Source organism: Petromyzon marinus, unplaced genomic scaffold, assembly GCF_048934315.1.
Source record: "Petromyzon marinus isolate PM22_M1 ecotype Great Lakes invasive population unplaced genomic scaffold, UKy_Petmar_22M1.pri1.0 PM_Scaffold_171, whole genome shotgun sequence".
NCBI lineage: Eukaryota > Metazoa > Chordata > Hyperoartia > Petromyzontiformes > Petromyzontidae > Petromyzon > Petromyzon marinus.
In genome coordinates, this window is record NW_027423137.1 from 109,269 (window position 1) to 125,673 (window position 16,405).

The window sequence follows — 16,405 nt, forward strand, 5'->3', positions numbered from 1 at the left end:
TCGTGAAGCTTTCAATAGCTGTACCGGGGGAATCTCCATATGGTACAGATATAATGGGAGGCTGATCGATGCCCGGGTGCGGTCAAGGGATGGCTCCCTATTGCTCAACCACGTTATGTATGCCGATGATTTGGTAATAGCTGCTCATTCAGAGGAGCAGCTGGAGACGCTGCTGCTGAGACTGGAGTGTGCTACTAAGAGGTGGGGCCTTAGCATCAGCCCCACCAAAACGAAGCATCTGCCTGGGTATTTTGTACCATCGGGCACTGCACCCCCACAACTCCCAATCGGTGATGGGGCAGTTATGGATAGTGGACAGTTTTCCATACCTGGACAGTGTGGTCATGACAGACTCCGGTTTGACAGCAGAGGTCTCACTCCGAACCAGCCGAGCGGCATTATCTTTTCATTGGTTGCGTAACGCTGTGTGGAAGCTACCTGGTCTGTCGCTCTGCACGAAGCTTCAGGTCTTCTCGGCCACAGTCATTCCCTCCCTTCTCTACGCTTGTGAAACGTGATTAGAAACATTTAGGCTGGCCTGCCTACGATCAATCTTGGGTTTAACCAGGCTGAATTGTGAGAGGAGCTCACAAATCCTTGAAAGATCTGGACAAAGTCCCATCAGTAAGCACCTCTGGCAGGCAAGGCTGCGTTGGCTGGGCCATGTAGCCCGCATACCCAATCACCGCATGCCCAAACAGCTTTTGTTCAGCCGGATCGATAGGGCTAAACGGGCGCGGCACGGGCTAGAGAAGAGATGGAGTGACGTGGTACAGGAGGATGTGGAGCTGAGTGGACTTGCCGATGACTCGTATCAGCGGTGTAAAGATCGGCCTCTGTGGAGGAGGCTCGTGAAGGACGGTACTGGGCAGTTGAATCCAGCTCACTACTTAGCTCACTACTTAGTGAACTATTTGTCTTTTGTCAACGTGACACTTTTTTCAGCTGATTGGCGTGTCGGGTGGTGGAGGGTTATGACACATTTATAAATTTCGATTTAAAGCTTTCGTGACTGCAATGATCCATCTTCTTTGGTTCTTTCGGTAAAGTCACGTACAATGAGAATAAAATAATAAATTGATAAAATAACACAATAATATTCTCACGACGTTTCGGCAACAACACAAGCGACCTTCATCAGGTGAAGGAACGAGACTGTCTGGTAGGATAGCGCTGGAGTGAGAAAGCCACGTTCAGATCACGACCTTTAAGCTGTGTGAGAGGAAACAAAGCGCCTTGACAAAGGAATTAGCATATAATTTAGCATTGAAATGGCTGAGTGATTAGCTTGTGACTTGTCACAGAAAAGGCTATGTTTAAAGTTAAAGCATACACATCCGCAGAGGCACCCCTTGACAAAGGAATTAGCATATAATTTAGCATTGAAATAGCTAAGTTAAAGCATACACATCTGCAGAGGCACCCCTTGACAAAGGAATTAGCATAGAATTTAGCATTGAAATAGCTGAGTGATTAGCTTGTAACTGGTCACAGAAATAGCTATGCTAAAGTCAGAGCATACACATTAACCGAGGCACTTAGTACAAATCAAACAGGAGAATTAAGCATTGAAATAACTAGGTGAATTTAGCATTGAAATAACTGAGTGATTAGCTAGTGACTGGTCACATAAATGGCTATGTTGAAGTCAAGGCCTACACATCTGAGCTATTCACAGTACTATATAGTGAACCAAAAAAAAATATATAAATTACCTTAATGTTATCAATAAACTCTATATTCTCCAATCAGCTAAGCTACCAACAATAAGTCGTTATATATCACAATGCTATATGGCGAAAAAATGGGTGGATTCTTACCCTCAACTTTAGCAACACGGATAGCTACGGGCCCCGTTCAGACGGACGAGTTCATCCATGGTCGGAACAGAGGAGGGGGAGAGAGACAGCTGCGAGGCGCTATTATACTCCATGTTGTAAACCATACCATTAACCGTGGTGTGAGAGGTATTAAGAGTCAATGCTGGCGAAAGAGCTGCGGTCTGAAGGTCATCGTAAAATACAATTAATTAAGAACATAAATGGTTTAAAACATCTTTCCAATGGTTACTAAGCCAGAATTCATCTTCTCGGTTGAAATTGTCTCTGTGCTTGTATATGTGAATGGCCTCATGAACGAATCTCTCATGGTAGCCGGTTGGTTTGCAAAGAACCTCCGTCTTGGAGAAGTCAATGTCATGTGAGCCCACTGAATTATAACAGTGATCTGCCACGGCAGTGGAGTTCATTCTACCGTAACCAACGTATTCATGGAAAAATTTGAAACTGACGCCATCCAGACTGCCACTCTACGCCCGACCTTATGGAAGAGGTACGTTGATGACACCTTTGTCATCTGGCCACATGGCCAGCCTGCTCTAGACCAATTCCGCGACCACATCAATTCCATACACCCAGCCATCAGATTTACCATGGAGGTCGAAAAAGATGGCAAACTACCCTTTTTGGATGTCTTAATTAAAAGGTGACATGATGGTTCAATGAGCCACTCTGTCTACAGGAAAGCTACCCATACAGATGCTTACTTGAAACTGGATTCCCACCACCATCCATCCCAGAAGAACTCCCTCATCAAGACTCTATACCATAGAGCCCAATGCATTTCCGACCAGGAACACATTACCAGTGAACTCAAGCACGTACACCAGGCTCTCAGGGCTAATGGTTACTCCGACTACACAATCCGCAAAGCCATCACTCCAGTCATGAAGAAGGATCCTCTTGTGGAGCCACTCAAAACCATCACCTTACCTACATTGCAGGGGTCACTAAAAATATCTCCAAAATCCTGAATAAACACAAGATCCAGGTCAGATTCAACACAGTACATAAAATCCGTGATTTAGTTCCATCTGTAAAAGATGCTGTTCCAGACATACAGTACCCGGGCGTTTACAAATTAAAGTGCCTCTGTGGTAGTAGTTACATTGGAGAAACCAAACGACATATCTCGGACCGCATCCGCGAACATAAAGCAGACTTGAAACACGGTAGAATGAACTCCACTGCCGTGGCAGATCACTGTTATAATTCAGTGGGCTCACATGACATTGACTTCTCCAAGACGGAGGTTCTTTGCAAACCAACCGGCTACCATGAGAGATTCGTTCATGAGGCCATTCACATATACAAGCACAGAGACAATTTCAACCGAGAAGATGGATTCTGGCTTAGTAACCATTGGAAAGATGTTTTAAACCATTTCTGTTCTTAATTAATTGCATTTTACGATGACCTTCAGACCGCAGCTCTTTCGCCAGCATTGACTCTTAATACCTCTCACACCACGGTTAATGGTATGGTTTACAACATGGAGTATAATAGCGCCTCGCAGCTGTCTCTCTCCCCCTCCTCTGTTCCGACCATGGATGAACTTGTCGTCTGAAGGGGGCCCGTAGCTATCCGTGTTGCTAAAGTTGAGGGTAAGAATCCACCCATTTTTTCGCCATATAGCATTGTGATATATAACGACTTATTGTTGTTAGCTTAGCTGATTGGAGAATATAGAGTTTATTGATAACATTAAGGTAATTTATATTTTAGTTTTTTTTGTATTGGTTCACTATATAGTACTGTTAATAGCTCAGATGTGTAGGCCTTGACTTCAACATAGCCATTTCTGTGACCAGTCACTAGCTAATCACTCAGTTATTTCAATGCTAAATTCACCTAGTTATTTCAATGCTAAATTCTCCTGTTTGATTTGTACTAAGTGCCTCAGTGAATGTGTATGCTCTTACTTTAACATAGCTATTTCTGTCACCAGTTACAAGCTAATCACTCAGCTATTTCAATGCTAAATTCTATGCTAATTCCTTTGTCAAGGGGTGCCTCTGTGGATGTGTATGCTTTAACTTAGCTATTTCAATGCTAAATTCTATGCTAATTCCTTTGTCAAGGTGTGCCTCTGCGGATGTGTATGCTTTAACTTTTAGCATAGCCATTTCTGTGACCAGTCACAAGCTAATCACTCAGCCTTTTCAATGCTAAATTATATGCTAATTCCTTTGTCAAGGCGCTTTGTTTCCTCTCACACAGCTTAAAGGTCGTGATCTGAACGTGGCTTTTTCACTCCAGCGCTGTCCTACCAGACAGTCTCGTCCCATCACCTGATGAAGGCCGCTTGTGTTGTGGCCGAAACGTCGTGAGAATATTATTGTGTTATTTTATTTTATCAATTTATTATTTTATTCTCATTCTACGTGACATTTATAAATAACGCGATCTAACCCAAAAACGTGTATTATGAAATCGATGTGTGTTAGTCGATGTATGTGTGTAAGTCCATGTGTGTGTGTGAGTCGCTGTGTCTTTGTAAGTCGATATGTGCGTGTGTAAGTCGCTGTGCCTGAGTGTAAGTCTGTGTGCGAGTCCATTAGTACGTGTGTGTGTGTGTGTGATTTGATATGTGTGTCAGTCGATGTGTGTGTGTTCGTCAATGTGTGTGCGTGGTGTGTGTGTGTAGACAACTAACATTTTGAAATTAAGTTAGCACATTGTTTATATTTACGTGTTTGTCTAAGTCCATGTGTGTGTGTGAGTCGATGTGTGTGTGTGTGTCTAAAGTCGATGCCTGTGTGTGTGAGTCCATGTGTGTGTGTGTAAGTCGATGTGTTTATATTTATGTGGGTCCATGTCTGTGTGTGTGTAAGTCGATGTGTGTGTGTCTTTATCGCCCAGGCAATGCCGGGAACTTCCCGCTAGTATTATTAATCGGAAGTTTGTATCACGTTTACAGGTAATTTATAGGTAAGTTAGCACTCAGAAAGCAGCCAACCAGCCTGTGTGATGGTGCTAAGTATAAAATTATGTTAATGAGTCCCATTTGGTTGCAGTGCATGACGTCTTATTAGTATTATTATATAAGATGAATCTAAAGGTTAGAGAGATAGAGTGGACAGGAGTTTATACCATGGGGCTTGATAAGAATTACATTTTTTTCCCGGTTAAATATTTGTAAATTGGCATATGATTAACTACATGTTAGAAGCAATTGAGTAATCTACGAATGTTGAACTTCTTTCGCAACGTACATAGCCAACCGCGTAAAGAAATGAGTTTTCAATCTTGATTAAAAAAAACATAGAAATAAAGAGACCTGTTTCCTTTAAACTGAAAATTTAAAATGCTACTGGAATGTTGCATTATGGCTGGAACACTGCATTCTGTGTAGTTAGTGGTGGAGTATATGTGGAAAGGTGTGGACAGTGTGTGATGATGTGTACATCAAGTAACAGTGTGAGTCTGATGGTTTTAATTGACAGATATGGGTAGTTTATCATCTTGGATAGATAGTATGATGTCCTGAATGGAGAGGGCTGTTTGCTGTTATTAGTTAATTGTGGTGCTGGATAAACATTGTGAACAAATTTAATGATGGCATTAATTTACTATCTGGAAAACGTGGCAATGCTAAGACATTCATTGATGTGTCTTCCAAAGAAGTCAAGTTCGGAGCCTGTATAGGATTTGTTGTGACAAATGCCCTAAAAAGAGGTTTGCATAGCTAGGTTACATGCATGTGCCCATGTGCCACAACAATAGTTTGGATCCTTTCACATCCACTGGAGAGGAAATTAACAAGGGTGAATCGGCGATTGGCCAACCTAGGCAGTTTCAGTTGACGGGGCTTGTTCACCACTGTGTCAGCACTCCTAAACCATGATTATTGGGAATGATGCTGTGGATGGAACGTATGTCCATTATGAAGATCAACGTTAAGGACCTTGAAATCTATGGTTCTTGAAGAGTCGTGATGTAGGGCATGATTGGTGTCTTGAAATTAGGTCAGAAAGGAAACTATTGTTCCAATCAATACCAACACTTTCAGCACGAACACTTTTGTTGATGACCAGCCTTACCCGGGGCCCCTTCGCTCCGTCTCCCCTACATGTATCTTTCCTGCCAATCTGGATCTCTGGGTTTTTCTTATAAACCGCTAAACTCTTTTCCCACCTTCCTTGCCAGGTTATTTCTATGGGCGTAGTCTCTTGTCCTTTTCGCGACCCCTACATTTAATCTTGACCGTGTCCCCACATGAACTTTACATGATGTACAAACAGAGAAACTGTATTATCCAAACAGCTAGAAACTTGATCAGCAAATCAACTGCAAGATAATTTAACCGAGTGGCCTGGGTTGTGTGCTGCTAATTTGGTAGGAAATAAGTGGTTGGTTGAATTTGAGGTTTTTGGCAGGCTCCGGTAGGATGGCAGCCTGCCTAATAATGGTTAGCAGTGTGTCTTTGGCTGCCTGTTGATTACTCGCTTTCAGGTTATGGTCAACTTTCTGTAAAAATAAATATAACTCATCTGTCTGAATGCTTCATCCCTACAGAGATCTGTCCACCAGATCACCACGGATCTGCATTTATAGGCCAGCTTAATAACGATATTATAATACACCTTGAGAGTTCTGAGCTTAACTTGGTTAGGGGTGAGGTAGAACTTTGGATTGTTTGGTAACGTGACGTTTCTGTACACAGTTACTTATTTGAACACTAACAGAAATAAATGAATCCGTAGACTGTGGCCTGGTTCTTTTTTTATTTCTATCACTATCTTAATCTGTTTACTGTAACTTTCCCTCATCCTATGTCCCTGTGTATCTGGGTGCACATTTCCTGAATCTCTGTATCAGTCGATTGCATGTATGGATAAAGAAACATGGTATGAATTAAGTAATTATTAATTAATGCTTGATGGATGAATGTAATGGTATAAATGAATTAATGCAAGGATAAAATAAATGAATGAATCAATGGATAATCAAATGCATGTCTGTAAGTGTAACACACGTGTATATAGAATGTTCTATTTTATTTCACAATGTTTTAAAAGGATTCACAGAATAAGGAAGATTGTTAAATAATTCTCAACCAGCCAACTTTTTGTAGCAGTTGGTTTGAGATGGTGATGTTTGCCAATATTGAATAATAATGGTATTTCCAATCAACTAAACCAGCTTATCTTTTGCCTTGTTAGACAGTTTGCGTGTGGCACATACCTGTCTTGTCAAATATTTAGTTTTTCAGGGAAAACCGAAACTTTTCTCACCACTTCCCTGTAAAAGAAATTTACTTCAGTGAAGATCTCCATTTTCACACTGATCCACAATTTACACACATTGGCAGATGAAGATGAACCATTGTGTCATGAGCTAAACAATCAATATCCATTGATTGCTATACTGCACTTCTATGCTCCCATATCTACACTCCATTACTGACCAGCGTGGTGAAGGCTAAACAACTCCCTACAACCTGCACGGCGTTGGACGGTCTTCATCCAGCATTGGATTGACAAAAGCGACGCACAAGTACAAGACATGAACATTACACAATCCTCTCCATATCTCCCGGTTTAGTAATGCATACGAACACATTCTTTTTTCAATCACTTTAAATGTGTGTATACCGTTAGGACATGTGCTGAACACATGCCACTCCAGCACGTGTCGTGCTACGATTTTTTTTACTTTTAAACTAAACTATTTATAATTTAACAAGCAAGGCCCACTGAGCTATATAACTATTTTTCAGAAGCGACCTGGCCACAAATGATAACGAAATGGCTTATCGTGTGGAAATTTATAGCAACTAAATAGTCTAAGCTTTTTTTTTTAAATGTGGGGGGTAACAGGTGACCTGGAGAAAATCCTACGTGAAAAAGAGGTGAACATGCAAACGACAAATTAACAGGTGTTAGGGCTGGGATCGAACCCACGAACGATTGCACGCAAGGTGAGGTAGTTAACATCTCGCGACTGTAGTGCCCCTTTACCTTAACAATCATCAGCCAATGAAGGCTTCCCCGAGCCGTCACGGTTCTGCAGTGCAACAATCCTCTCAGTACCTGCACACGGGATGATTTCATCGCTCCATCTCCTCTCAGACGATTCGTTTCTTGGTTGCTTCACGAACTTGGGAGTTGTACGGCGCTGCAACACTCAGAGACCCTCGCAGTGCAGAACGCTGCTGCTTTGAAGAGAGACGTAGAGAAACGACTGAGACCCTCGACCCTTCAATGGCCAAACCGGTTCTGTGGGATTGCGGGTGTGGGCGAGTGCCAATGGGTTGAGTAAACATTTTTAAATATTCTCCAACGACGCTCATGATTATTTTGAGTCGTATATAATTATTCGTTAAACGAGGATCAATATCTTAATTTAGGTTTTTTTCCCTTCAACATCCAGCGGTCCACCAGCATTGGTACAAGCAATGCCTGACTCTGCTGATGAGACATTCAATGCAAATACAGGTACGGAGTTTTTTTTGTAGTAAATCAGTGCTTCTGAAATAATTAACTCTCAGAAGGTTGACGCTAACAATTATTGTGTTCAGTTTATCTTTAGATAAAGGGCGATTTCAAAGTAGCTGATTCACAACTCTCATCCCACCCTCACGTCCTCCACTGTTGCATCGTTGTGCTGACATATTCCGTTGTTGATGGGGTTTGTTCACCCCACGTGTTGAAGAAATGTGTCAGCACTCCTCAACCATGATTTTTGGGAAACATGCATGGAACGTATGTCAATTATGAAGATCAACGTTAAGGACTTGGGAATATATGGTTCTTGAAGAGCCGTGAGGTAGGGCATGGTTGGTTTCTTGAAATTTAGGTCGGTAAGGAAACTATTGTTTCAATCAATACCAACACTTACGGCACGAACACTGTTGTTGAAGACAAGCCTTACCCTGAGCCCCTTCGCTTCGTTTCCTCTACATTTATCTCTCATGCCAATCTGTATCTGTGGGCTTTTCTTGTAAACCGCTAACCCCTTGTCCCACCTTCCTTGCCAGGTTATTACTGTGGGAGTGGTCTCTTGTCCGTTTCGCGACCCCCACATTCAATCCTAACCGTGTCCCCACACGAACTTTACATGATGTACAAACAGATAAACTGTATTAGCCAATCAGCTCGAAACTTGCCCAGCAAATCCACTAAAGGATTATTTTACCGAGTGGCCTGGGCTGTTTGCTGTATTTTGGTAGGAAATAAATGGTTGGTTGAATTTGAGGTTTTTGGCAGGTTCCCGTTGGATGGCAGCCTGCCTAATAATGGTTAGCAGCGAGTCTCTGGCTGCCTGTTGATTACTCGAATTCAGGTTATGGTCAACTTTCTGTAAAAATAAATATAACTCATCTGTCTGAATGCTTCATCTCTACAGAGATCTGTCCACCAGATCACCACGGATCCCCATTTATAGGCCAGCTTAATAACGATATTATAATGCACCTTGAGAGCTCTGAGCTTAACTTGGTTAGGGGTGAGGTAGAAATTTGGATTGTTTGGTAACGTGACGTTTCTGTACACAGTTACTTATTTGAACACTAACAGAAATAAATGAATCCATAGACTGTGGCCCGGTTCTTTTTTTTATTTCTATCACTATCTTAATCTGTTTACTGTAACTTTCCCTCTTCCTATGTCCCTGTGTATCTGGGTGCACATTTCCTGAATCTCTGTATCAGTCGATTGCATGCATGGATAAAGAAACATGGAATGAATAAAGTAATTATTAATTAATGCTTGATGGATGAATGTAATGGTATAAATGAATTAATGCAAGGATAAAATAAATGAATTAATCAATGGATAATCAAATGCATGTCTGTAAGTGTAACACACGTGTATATAGAATGTTCTATTTTATTTCACAATGTTTTTAAAGGATTCACAGAATAAGGAAGATTGTTAAATTATTCTCAACCAGCCAACTTTTTGTAGCAGTTGGTTTGAGATGGTGATGTTTGCCAATATTGAATAATACTGGTATTTCCAATCAACTAAACCAGCTTATCTTTTGCCTTGTTAGACAGTTTGCGTGTGGCACATACCTGTCTTGTCAAATATTTAGTGTTTCAGGGAAAACCGAAACTTTTCTCACCACTTCCCTGTAAAAGAAATTTACTTCAGTGAAGATCTCCATTTTCACACTGATCCACAATTTACACACATTGGCAGATGAAGATGAACCATTGTGTCATGAGCTAAACAATCAATATCCATTGATTGCTATACTGCACTTCTATGCTCCCATATCTACACTCCATTACTGACCAGCGTGGTGAAGGCTAAACAACTCCCTACAACCTGCACGGCGTTGGACGGTCTTCATCCAGCATTGGATTGACAAAAGCGACGCACAAGTACAAGACATGAACATTACCCAATCCTCTCCATATCTCCCGGTTTAGTAATGCATACGAACACATTCTTTTTTCAATCACTTTAAATGTGTGTATACCGTTAGGACATGTGCTGAACACATGCCACTCCAGCACGTGTCGTGCTACGATTTTTTTACTTTGAAACTAAACTATTTATAATTTTACAAGCAAGGCCCACTGAGCTATATAACTCTTTTTCAGAAGCGACCTGGCCACAAATGATAACAAAACGGCTTTTCGCGTGGAACTTATAGCAACTAAATAGTCTAAGCCCATTTTTTTATATGGGGGGTAACGGGAGACCTGGAAAAAATCCTACGTGAAAACGAGGTGATCATGCAAACACCAAATTTAGAGGTGTCAGGGCTGGGATCAAACCCACAACCTATTGCACACGAGGTGAGGTAGTTAACATCTCACGACTGTAGTGCCCCTTTACCTTAACAATCATCAATGAAGGTTTCCCCGAGCCGTCACGGTTCTGCAGTGCAACAATCCTCTCAGTACCTGCACACGGGATGATTTCATCGCTCCATCTCCTCTCAGACGATTCGGTTCTTGGTTGCTTCACGAACTTGGGAGTTGTACGGCGCTGCAACACTCAGAGACCCTCGCAGTGCAGAACGCTGTTGCTGTGAAGAGAGGCGTAGAGAAACGACTGAGACCCTCGACCCTTCAATGGCCAAACCGGTTCTGTGGGATTGCGGGTGTGGGCGAGTGCCAATGCGTTGAGTAAACATTTTTAAATATTCTCCAACGACGCTCATGATTATTTTGAGTTGTATATAATTATTTGTTAAACGAGGATCAAAATATTAATTTAGGTTCCTTCCCTTCAACATCCAGCGGTCCACCAGCATTGGTACAAGCAATGCCTGACTCTGCTGATGAGACATTCAATGCAAATACAGGTACGGAGTTTTGCTTGTGGTAAATCAGAGCTACTGAAATAATAAACTCTCAGAAGATTGACGCGAATAATTATTGTGTTCAGTTCATCTTTAGACAATGGGCGATTTCAAAGTAGCTGATTCACAACTCTCATCCCACCCTCACGTCCTCCACTGTTGCATCGTTGTACTGACATATTCCGTTGTTGACGGGGTTTGTTCACCCCACGTGTTGAAGAAATGTGTCAGCACTCCTCAACCATGATTTTTGGGAAGCATGCATGGAACGTATGTGAATTATGAAGATCAACGTTAAGGACTTGGGAATATATGGTTCTTGAAGAGCCGTGAGGTAGGGCATGGTTGGTTTCTTGAAATTTAGGTCGGTAAGGAAACTATTGTTTCAATCAATACCAACACTTACGGCACGAACACTTTTGTTGATGACAAGCCTTACCCTGATCCCCTTCGCTTCGTTTCCTCTACATTTATCTCTCCTGCCAATCTGTATCTGTGGGCTTTTCTTGTAAACCGCTAACCCCTTGTCCCACCTTCCTTGCCAGGTTATTACTGTGGGAGTGGTCTCTTGTCCGTTTCGCGACCCCCACATTCAATCCTAACCGTGTCCCCACACGAACTTTACATGATGTACAAACAGATAAACTGTATTAGCCAATCAGCTCGAAACTTGCCCAGCAAATCCACTAAAGGATTATTTTACCGAGTGGCCTGGGCTGTTTGCTGTATTTTGGTAGGAAATAAATGGTTGGTTGAATTTGAGGTTTTTGGCAGGTTCCAGTTGGATGGCAGCCTGCCTAATAATGGTTAGCAGTGTGTCTCTGGCTGCCTGTTGATTACTCGCTTTCAGGTTATGGTCAACTTTCTGTAAAAATAAATATAAATCATTTGTCTGAATGCTTCATCTCTACAGAGATCTGTCCACCAGATCACCACGGATCCCCATTTATAGGCCAGCTTAATAATGATATTATAATACACCTTGAGAGTTCTGAGCATAACTTGGTTAGGGGTGAGGTAGAACTTTGGATTGTTTGGTAACGTTACGTTTCTGTACACAGTTACTTATTTGAACACTAACAGAAATAAATGAATCCATAGACTGTGGCCCGGTTCTTTTTTTATTTCTATCACTATCTTAATCTGTTTACTGTAACTTTCCCTCATCCTATGTCCCTGTGTATCTGGGTGCACATTTCCTGAATCTCTGTATCAGTCGATTGCATGTATGGATAACGAAACATGGAATGAATTAAGTAATTATTAATTAATGCTTGATGGATGAATGTAATGGTATAAATGAATTAATGCAAGGATAAAATAAATGAATTAATCAATGGATAATCAAATGCATGTCTGTAAGTGTAACACACGTGTATATAGAATGTTCTATTTTATTTCACAATGTTTTTAAAGGATTCACAGAATAAGGAAGATTGTTAAATTATTCTCAACCAGCCAACTTTTTGTAGCAGTTGGTTTGAGATGGTGATGTTTGCCAATATTGAATAATAATGGTATTTACAATCAACTAAACCAGCTTATCTTTTGCCTTGTTAGACAGTTTGCGTGTGGCACATACCTGTCTTGTCAAATATTTTGTTTTTCAGGGAAAACCGAAACTTTTCTCACCACTTCCCTGTAAAAGAAATTTACTTCAGTGAAGATCTCCATTTTCACACTGATCCACAATTTACACACATTGGCAGATGAAGATGAACCATTGTGTCATGAGCTAAACAATCAATATCCATTGATTGCTATACTGCACTTCTATGCTCCCATATCTACACTCCATTACTGACCAGCGTGGTGAAGGCTAAACAACTCCCTACAACCTGCACGGCGTTGGACGGTCTTCATCCAGCATTGGATTAACAAAAGCGACGCACAAGTACAAGACATGAACATTACACAATCCTCTCCATATCTTCCGGTTTAGTAATGCATAAGAACACATTCCTTATTCAATCACTTTAAATGTGTGTATACCGTTAGGACATGTGCTGAACACATGCCACTCCAGCACGTGTCGTGCTACGATTTTTTTACTTTGAAACTAAACTATTTATAATTTAACAAGTATCGCCCACTGAGCTATATAACTATTTTTCAGAAGCGACCTGGCCACAAATGATAACGAAATGGCTTATCGCGTGGAAATTTATAGCAACTAAATAGTCTAAGCCCATTTTTTTAATATGGGGGGTAACGGGAGACCTGGAAAAAATCCTACGTGAAAACGAGGTGATCATGCAAACGCCAAATTTAGAGGTGTCAGGGCTGGGATCAAACCCACAACCTATTGCACACAAGGTGAGGTAGTTAACATCTCACGACTGTAGTGCCCCTTTACCTTTACAATCATCAGCCATGAGCGATCCACTGCTGGATGAAGGCTTCCCCGAGCCGTCACGGTTCTGCAGTGCAACAATCCTCTCAGTACCTGCACACGGGATGATTTCATCGCTCCATCTCCTCTCAGACGATTCGGTTCTTGGTTGATTCACGAACTTGGGAGTTGTATGGCGCTGCAACACTCAGAGACCCTCGCAGTGCAGAACGCTGCTGCTGTGAAGAGAGGCGTAGAGAAACGACTGAGACCCTCGACCCTTTAATGGCCAAACCGGTTCTGTGGGATTGCGGGTGTGGGCGAGTGCCAATGCGTTGAGTAAACATTTTTAAATATTCTCCAACGACGCTCATGATTATTTTGAGTTGTATATAATTATTTGTTAAACGAGGATCAAAATATTAATTTAGGTTCCTTCCCTTCAACATCCAGCGGTCCACCAGCATTGGTACAAGCAAAGCCTGACTCTGCTGATGAGACATCAATGCAAATACAGGTACGGAGTTTTGCTTGTGGTAAATCAGAGCTACTGAAATAATAAACTCTCAGAAGATTGACGCGAATAATTATTGTGTTCAGTTCATCTTTAGACAATGGGCGATTTCAAAGTAGCTGATTCACAACTTTCATCCCACCCTCACGTCCTCCACTGTTGCATCGTTGTACTGACATATTCCGTTGTTGACGGGGTTTGTTCACCCCACGTGTTGAAGAAATGTGTCAGCACTCCTCAACCATGATTTTTGGGAAACATGCATGGAACGTATGTCAATTATGAATATCAACGTTAAGGACTTGGGAATATATGGTTCTTGAAGAGTCGTGAGGTAGGGCATGGTTGGTTTCTTGAAATTTAGGTCGGTAAGGAAACTATTGTTTCAATCAATACCAACACTTATGGCACGAACACTGTTGTTGAAGACAAGCCTTACCCTGGGCCCCTTCGCTTCGTTTCCTCTACATTTATCTCTCATGCCAATCTGTATCTGTGGGCTTTTCTTGTAAACCGCTAACCCCTTGTCCCACCTTCCTTGCCAGGTTATTACTGTGGGAGTGGTCTCTTGTCCGTTTCGCGACCCCCACATTCAATCCTAACCGTGTCCCCACACTAACTTTACATGATGTACAAACAGATAAACTGTATTAGCCAATCAGCTCGAAACTTGCCCAGCAAATCCACTAAAGGATTCTTTTACCGAGTGGCCTGGGCTGTTTGCTGTATTTTGGTAGGAAATAAATGGTTGGTTGAATTTGAGGTTTTTGGCAGGTTCCCGTTGGATGGCAGCCTGCCTAATAATGGTTAGCAGTGTGTCTCTGGCTGCCTGTTGATTACTCGCTTTCAGGTTATGGTCAACTTTCTGTAAAAATAAATATAACTCATTTGTCTGAATGCTTCATCTCTACAGAGATCTGTCCACCAGATCACCACGGATCCCCATTTATAGGCCAGCTTAATAATGATATTATAATACACCTTGAGAGTTCTGAGCATAACTTGGTTAGGGGTGAGGTAGAACTTTGGATTGTTTGGTAACGTTACGTTTCTGTACACAGTTACTTATTTGAACACTAACAGAAATAAATGAATCCATAGACTGTGGCCCGGTTCTTTTTTTATTTCTATCACTATCTTAATCTGTTTACTGTAACTTTCCCTCATCCTATGTCCCTGTGTATCTGGGTGCACATTTCCTGAATCTCTTTATCAGTCGATTGCATGTATGGATAACGAAACATGGAATGAATTAAGTAATTATTAATTAATGCTTGATGGATGAATGTAATGGTATAAATGAATTAATGCAAGGATAAAATAAATGAATTAATCAATGGATAATCAAATGCATGTCTGTAAGTGTAACACACGTGTATATAGAATGTTCTATTTTATTTCACAATGTTTTTAAAGGATTCACAGAATAAGGAAGATTGTTAAATTATTCTCAACCAGCCAACTTTTTGTAGCAGTTAGTTTGAGATGGTGATGTTTGCCAATATTGAATAATAATGGTATTTACAATCAACTAAACCAGCTTATCTTTTGCCTTGTTAGACAGTTTGCGTGTGGCACATACCTGTCTTGTCAAATATTTTGTTTTTCAGGGAAAACCGAAACTTTTCTCACCACTTCCCTGTAAAAGAAATTTACTTCAGTGAAGATCTCTATTTTCACACTGATCCACAATGTACACACATTGGCAGATGAAGATGAACCATTGTGTCATGAGCTAAACAATCAATATCCATTGATTGCTATACTGCACTTCTATGCTCCCATATCTACACTCCATTACTGACCAGCGTGGTGAAGGCTAAACAACTCCCTACAACCTGCACGGCGTTGGACGGTCTTCATCCAGCATTGGATTGACAAAAGTGACGCACAAGTACAAGACATGAACATTACACAATCCTCTACATATCTCCCGGTTTAGTAATGCATACGAACACATTATTTTTTCAATCACTTTAAATGTGTGTGTACCGTTAGGACATGTGCTGAACACATGCCACTCCAGCACGTGTCGTGCTACGATTTTTTTACTTTGAAACTAAACTATTTATAATTTTACAAGCAAGGCCCACTGAGCTATATAACTCTTTTTCAGAAGCGACCTGGCCACAAATGATAACAAAATGGCTTTTCGCGTGGAACTTATAGCAACTAAATAGTCTAAGCCAATTTTTTTTTAATATGGGGGGTAACGGGAGACCTGGAAAAAATCCTACGTGAAAACGAGGTGATCATGCAAACGCCAAATTTAGAGGTGTCAGGGCTGGGATCAAACCCACAACCTATTGCACACGAGGTGAGGTAGTTAACATCTCGCGACTGTAGTGCCCCTTTACCTTTACAATTCATCAGCCATGAGCGATCCACTGCTGGATGAAGGCTTCCCCGAGCCGTCACGGTTCTGCAGTGCAACAATCCTCTCAGTACCTGCACACGGGA